General features: G+C 30.2%; 1 pseudogene; it reads right to left on the bottom strand.

The window, feature by feature from the left end:
* Positions 1-247: 247 nt before the first annotated feature.
* Positions 248-4,261, bottom strand: LOC112685269 (annotated as a pseudogene).
* Positions 4,262-8,111: the final 3,850 nt, after the last annotated feature.

The following is an 8,111-nucleotide window of genomic DNA, read 5'->3' as shown; positions in this document are numbered from 1 at the left end:
CTTCTGATTTCGATGCCCATAAAGAAGGAGGGAATATACCTTGCATATAAGTTTTTATTAAATAATCGCAAAATTGTACTATTTGATTATTAGATGACATATCCGCAATTAAATCAAAATCAAACGAATTTTCGACTTCATCAAGTTCAACGAATGAAGGACCAAAAATATAATTTAAAGATTATACTTCATTTGTGTTACCTTCAATATAAATTTTAGTTAGACCCAAATTTTGTAATTTTCTAAACTATGCTTGACCGAGATGAAAATTACAACCTCGAATAATACTGGTTGGCCAAATACTGTGAACAGCTTCGTGTATTCCAATTTCAAAATCAATTACGAACATATTTAGATTAAGTACAAATCCTTCAGTTAAACATGCATTACACAACTTTTTAAATAAATTTTATAAGTCGATGTACGTTTATTAGAAAGCAATGTATATACTAGAGACGTTAATATACCATTTTGAATGTCATGCATTAAAAAAAATTGATAAAAAAAATTTAATACAGAACTGGAATGTTCTGTCCATAAAAACTTTTTCCATAAAATATGAGTATTTTAAATTTGTGAGACATGTAAATATAATTATATTTGTTACCTTATCGTTAATTAGCAAAAAGTTTTAATTTTTGTTAGTCATAATATTCATATTTATTAGAACCTCATGTACTTCATTAATATCTTTGTGGTGTGGTGTGTGATATTTGGTTTTTCTATTATATAGATTTCTACGAAAATATGAAATATCAATAAAATCATTAATTGTGTATCTCTTAAACTACGAAGTTCTTTTCTTATTATTTTAGATGGCATTTCGTTTAAATTGCTTCAGGTATTTTTTGTTTGATATTATTACTTACTGCTTGACGTTCTATTGCAGAATCTGATTCATGACTATGATCCAAAACTGATTTTTCTTGTAGTAGAGTTTTTTCCTTGTTGAAAACTAATTTTGTCTTTCATGATTTTTTTAGTGCATTCTTCATGTTTTTTTAGTGCATTCCCATTATTTATTACCATTCATTTATGATTGATATTTAAATTTGAATTTAAAATGATTTAACACTGTTAATTCTTTGACATTCTGGCTAAAATTGTTGTGAATTATATGACGTTGAACAGGGACGCCGAAACCGAGGGGGGGGGGGCAAGTGCCCCTCAGGATTTTTTTATGAAGGGCAAAGAATATGTTTCGCCCCTTCAAATATAGGTACGAACTTAGTTGATACTTCATGTGGAACAGCTGGAGAAGAATTTGGACTGGGTACATATAATATTATCCGTAATAATAATAATCTATTATGAGTAAATCATAGATTAAATTAATTAAATATACTATGGGACTAACCTATCTGTTAACACAGTATTTCTGTCTATAAGTGAAAAATGAATTTGATGATAAAACTACAGTGCCATACAGAATTTGTCCTCATCCGTCTGAGCTATTTATAAAAAAGAAACTATACATAATAGGATATGTTGCCTAATTCACCACTGAGATAACCCTCGTATTGGTGAAATTGGAGTATCAACCTGTTTAGCCTTTAGCCGTCCGTCTGTCAGCATATTAAAAATTAAGATTAAAAATAAAATTTTTAAAAAACTTATATCTCAGTAATTTGTTACATTCGATATTTTTCATTTTATGACGAGGGTTCCGGTTTGGTTCCGGTTCTTTGATTATGTAGAAATTTGGTTCTGGTTCCCAATATTTTAAAGGTTCTTGGGTTCCAGAACCGGTTCTTTTGGGTTCGGTTCCAACCCCCGCATTAAAGTAGTGTATCTATATAAATATTATGCATACATCAATCTTAGAGTAGTGAGGGGGGGGGGCGTGAACTCATAAAATAGTTTTAAAGACGGCGCGGACCTCAAAAGGTTAAGAACCCATGACGCATACGATTGAATAAATTGGGAAGATACTGTTTTAATTTTTCAAAATAAATTATTCCATCTATATAAATAAGAACCTATATAAGTACATATATAATCTAACCAAAAAGCATATATTTATTAAGATGGCCCTTATTTTTGAATTTTAAAATTTTTTATTTCTCAAAATTTTGTTCATTATTATAAAAAAGAAATTTGAGTTTAATTTGATCATGGTTACTAACCCCCTTCACGTGCAGCATTTAAAAAATGCAATTAAATATAACATTATTTCGAAAATTTTAATATAAAATTTCTGTTCAATCTATTATTTTCTATGAAAAATAATGGTACCCCGACAAAATATCGCTGGTAAAATATCGCGTGACCAAAATATCGCAATTAAAATATTGCGAAATCAATATATTGTAAAGAAATAAACCGCCGTACAATATTATCGCGTCTGTATATTGCATTTAACTTTATCTTATCTAATCGTATTCACCTTTTATCTTTTTTTTTAGAATTTGAAGATTATCTTCGAGATATTTCAATGAATATTTATAATATATAATATATTAATTTTTTTTTTTTTTGATTCTTACATCAATTCTACTATATAACAATATTATATGCTTAAAATATATTATTTACTAGCTTAATTACCCGGGTTCGTACGAAACATTCTTGGCCGTGACATAGGTTTTAATGGATTATTAATTTACACTATTTAAAGCCAAGTTTGATGTAACTGTTGGTGATTAAAACAAATAAAACGAAAGTTCAAATGAATCAGTATAGTAATTTTGATGATAAGCTGAATTACCTCTGAATTACCGTATTTGCTGGTTTCAATATTTCTTAAAATCCATTCTTATTGCATGTATTGAATATTGGAGAGACCACCATGTCAAATTTCGAGTTTATATAGTTTTGATATGTAGAGATGATCAATGAGTGAGTAATATCTGACGTTGTCCGATGAAAAAATTGTGAGTGTTCAACTCTTTTTGGGTGTTACCGTTGAATCTATGCCTTTTTAAGTATAAATCACCCGAAATAACATTTGAAATATTAATTTGTTATGTATTATAATAAGTAAATATTAAATATAGCCATGTCTATCACGCCTCGATGTAACGTTTAATATATTTAAGCATATACTAATATCCCTACAACAATGCTCAATTTATTTTGGATTATTATTTTTTTATTTATTCATTTTATTGAGAAAAGTCTGACATTTCGAGGTTTCAAATAAATGCTATTTATTAAAGTGTATTTGAATTACACAATATTTTTTGTTTTTTTTCCTTTTGTGGTGCGTACACAAATAAACCAGAAGGTTTTCTGACGCTTGAACAGGCCACACACAGTTATCCATCTGAGAAGCATGAATTTTCAAAATTCAATCCACACACTTGTTTTACATGTCCTTGTAATTTGTTAATGATCATTGCAAAAGCATGTGAGTCGCACTGGACACTGAAAAAGTTTGAATTCCAATGGCTTATCTTTTGGAGTCATTGAGATACGTGGTAATAGTACATGTTCAATTTTAAATTTTCCGTTTAAAATTACGGCTTCGATTATGTTGTTATACAGTTTAATAATTTACATAATTCTTAATCGGTGATTATTAAAATTAACATATTAAACAAATCAAATACTTCTCACTTCCTCCTCAACAAAACCCCACATAAGCCAAACTCAACCAATACAACACACATATAGCAGACTTACCCACCATCCCCCATTCCATAACTTATAAAAATACATTAACAATGAATTATATTATTCAATGGAATATCAATGGACTCCTTAAACACTTCACCGACATTCAACGTATAAAATACAACATTCAACTTATAGTTTTTTGCTTTCAAGAAACCAATTTAAAAGCTCTCCAAGATTTTCCCTTACGTGGATACGATGGGCACTACAAAAATCGTCAAAACACTACTCGTGCTAGTGGTGGGGTGACTACCTATGTTTCAAACCTTATTCAAAGTAAAGAAATCCAAATTCAATCTCATCTAGAAGTAATAGCAGTCATTATCAATATCAAAAACCCAATTTGTATATGTAATATATAAATACCTGACAGCACCACTTTACTTCTACACGACCTAAACCAAATCATTCAAGAATTGCCCAAACCGTTCCTTCTTCTTGGTGACTTTAACAGTCGTAATCAAATTTGGGGATCTCATTTCACGGATCACAGAGGTAAAATTATGGAAAAATGTCTAGAAAATAAACAGTTAATATTAATAAATACTGGAGAATACACTCGCCACAACGCACCCCATAATTATCTTTCAGCTATTGATCTTACAATAACAAATAGTTCATTTGCACCAAAAACCCAATGGAACATACTAAACGAATATAGCAGCAGTGATCATAGGGCTAATTTCTACAAAAATCATAGATCAAACAGCCCCAATATCCCCAATTGTCCGCTGGAATTTGAAAAATCCCAATTGGGAACTCTACCGAGACATCATAAATCAAGCACTTAGCGATCACCCAGTCAATCTAAGAAACGAAATTAACCAAACCGAAATAAATTCAATCATTAATAATTTTTCTAACATAATATTAGATGCCGCTAATCTGACTATTGGTAAAAACAGTTCCATGGTGGAACACAGAATGCAACATGGCAATTAAAGCCTACAAAAAATCCTTAAACAAATTTAAAAAAACCAAATCTATTGACGACCATATAATATTAAAGAAATTTCGAACACAAGCTAAACTTATAACAAAAAAAAGTAAAACCGAATCCTGGCAAAAATATACAAACTCAATTAACTCAAACACCTCTTCAACCGATATGTGGAACAAAATTAAATCCATAAAAGGAATAACTCACCAGTCCTTACCATTCAATCTAAACCATAACGGTAACTCATTCTCATCCCCTACAGATATAACCGAAGCTTTTGCACAACACTTCACCAAAAATAACTGCAATTCAAACTATGAACACGAATTCCTAAATTACAAACACAAGATAGAAGAAAACATTATAAGGGACCTAGAACTTAATTTTTACCACCAAGAAAATGCAATAAATCAACCCTTTAATATAACCGAACTACAAAATGCATTATCCGGATCCAAAATCAAAAGCCCTGGTCCTGATGGAATACCTTATTCCTTTATTCAAAATATACCAAAGCTAGGACACGAAATACTTCTACAAATTTATAATATAATTTGGGAAAAAGGCATATATCCAGATCAATGGCGCAATGCAATTGTTGTACCCATCCCAAAACCAAATAATAACAAATTCGATACCTCCAATTATAGACCCATTTCACTCATAAATACACTGGGCAAAACATTAGAAAAAATAGTTAACAAGCAATTCGTTTGGCACTTGGAGACATCAAATATACTAACGAATGTTCAATGTGGATTTCGAAGAAATCATTCAACTCTCGACACCCTATCTTCCTTACATGATGATATTTGTAACGCAAAAAATCAGAAACAACATCTAATATTAATAGCTTTAGACCTAGAAAAAACATACGATATGGTATGGCGAAATAGAGTTCTTCAAATTATTCATGAATGTGGTATAAATGTTCATTTTCTTTCAAAATTTCTTAAAATACCGTACAATTCAAGTTAAAGCCCATAATGAATGTTTGATAAAATACCTACCTAACTGAAAATGGCCTTTCCCAAGGCTCAGTGATCAGTGTCACAATGTTCCTGCTAGCTATTAACAATATATTTAAGGAAATACCAAAACCTACAAAACACCTACTATTTGCTGACGATTGCCACATTTATTGCAGTAGACAAAATATTAAAACCACGATAGAAATATTACAACAAGCACTAAATATTCTCCAAAATTAGCCAAATAAAACTGGGTTCAAATTCTCCCCAGGGAAAAGTCAATGTATTTGTTTCCATACTCGTATGACAGACAATCAACAATTATTCTTGAATAATTCCAAAATACCTTTTTGTAAATCCTTACGTATTTTAGGAATGATCTTCGATAGTGAACTAAAATGGACCCAACATCTAATAAAACTTAAAAGTTCTTGTAAAATGAAAATTAACATAATGAAAACACTTTCAAATCATACCTGGGGAGCTGACACAAAAAGCCTTCTAAATATTTACAAGTCATTAATACTGCCACGAATAAATTATGGGCCAATTATTTATAATTCAGCCAAAGAAAATTTACTCAAAATATTAGATCCGTTACATAATGAAGGTATTCGCATTTCAATTGGAGCATTCACAACCAGCCCTATCGACAGTATTTTATGCTACGCTGGAGAACTACCTCTTAAACTCCAAAGAGAAAAAGACATACTCTTATACGGCATAAAAAGGAAAATCACTCCTAACCACATTGGATACAACAACATTTTCCGAAACCAATATATAATCCCAACCAGCATAACCAAGAAACAAATACCACCCATACACGAAACCTTCACCCACTTGTGCACAAAGTTTAAAATCCACTCATCTATTAAAAATAAAATAACATTCCCAAAATTTCCACCTTGGCTTTGGAAAACCCACATAAATACCGAATTAACCAAGTATAATAAGCATGAAACAAATTCGATAATTATCACGTCCCACTTCAAAGAAATCATCCAGAATAAATACTCCAATTTTTCGCAAATTTACACCGACGCATCTAAATCTCATCATGGAACTGGTTTTGCAATCATCAAAGAACAAACCAAAATTCTACATAAGCTTCCTCCGGAGAACAGCATTTTTACAGCAGAAAACTATGCCATCTTAGAAGCTATCAAATCAACAAACCTAACACCCTCTAATAACAATATTTTAATTGTAAGTGACTCTTTTAGTGCTCTCTTAATTCTCCTAAACCCCTTCTCGACAAATTAAATAATCCATAATATCCAAACCGAACTATATTCAACAAAAAAAAATATAGAATTTATGTGGGTTCCCTCACACACCGGCATTGCCGGTAACGAGATGGCTGATAAGTCAGCAGACAAAGCAGCTAAAACCATCTTACATCCAACAATCACTGAAATACCGACTAACGACATAAATATTTTCATTAGAAACAAAATAAATATGACATAGCAAAGTTACTGGGATTCTGTTCCACCTTCCAAAAAATTAAAAAAATCAAAAAATCCACTCAAAAGTGGCACCATCTCCATAATTTAAACAGACGACAAGAAGTCACTCAAGCCAGAGTTAGAATTGGACATTCTTTTCTGACCCATTCTTTCTTAATCAGAAAAGATCCACCACCCATATGTAATCAATGCCAAGAAGACCTAATCATCCAACACATCATCCTAGATTGCCCAGACCTCCAAAACATTCGAAACACCTTATCGATATCCAACAATTTAGAAGAAGCTCTCCATGAAGACAACACCATAAAAATCTTAAATTTCCTTACACAAATTAACATTGTAAACAATCTTCAACCAATATGTATTCTGTATTCATAGCCTATGACTATTGTAACCTTTGAAATGTAATTATTAATGTAACTCACATAACGTAACATGTACACAAGGATAATAACCTCAGATATTGAAGTCTTTTTTTTCTTCCAATAAAAAAAAAAAAGTATTTAAGTATACAAAATACTAAAAATATTAATTTATATTAAAAATGAATATGAAGGAAATTAACAATGATTCAATGTTATAATAAAAAAGTAAAAACATATAATTGTTACATTACAATTAAAGTTTTAATTATGTTTGATATCCGTATTTAGAATTTTTAGTTTTCAGTCTATTAATACACGTACTATTGTCTTATCTCAAACTGTCAAGTGACGAATATTTATAAAATAGAATCTCAGAATTTAATTTTTGTTATACGATCGTTAATTATATGGAATGGGCGCATGTAAACTCTGCCACTAAAAAAAAAATCAGGTAAAATTGAATACATGTAAACTCCGCCAGTGAAGAAAATCGAGCAGTGTTATAAAATTAATATGATATATTATTAAAAGTAATACGTAATAAGTAATAATAAGTGAATATTATTATTATAATTTTATTTAATATCATACTTCCATTTTATTTCACCAGATGCATATTTTATATTTTGGTTATATTTGTAGTTGTTAAATAAAACCAATAAATTGCTTTGTTGACCAGTAATTGATTTTATATTATTACTTTGTTGTGACATATTTTGTTCAATATAAAATATACACGGAGACA

Source organism: Sipha flava, unplaced genomic scaffold (genome assembly GCF_003268045.1).
Source record: "Sipha flava isolate LNK unplaced genomic scaffold, YSA_version1 271_pilon_pilon, whole genome shotgun sequence".
Classification (NCBI taxonomy): domain Eukaryota; kingdom Metazoa; phylum Arthropoda; class Insecta; order Hemiptera; family Aphididae; genus Sipha; species Sipha flava.
This window is presented reverse-complemented; position numbering and strand designations above follow the sequence as displayed.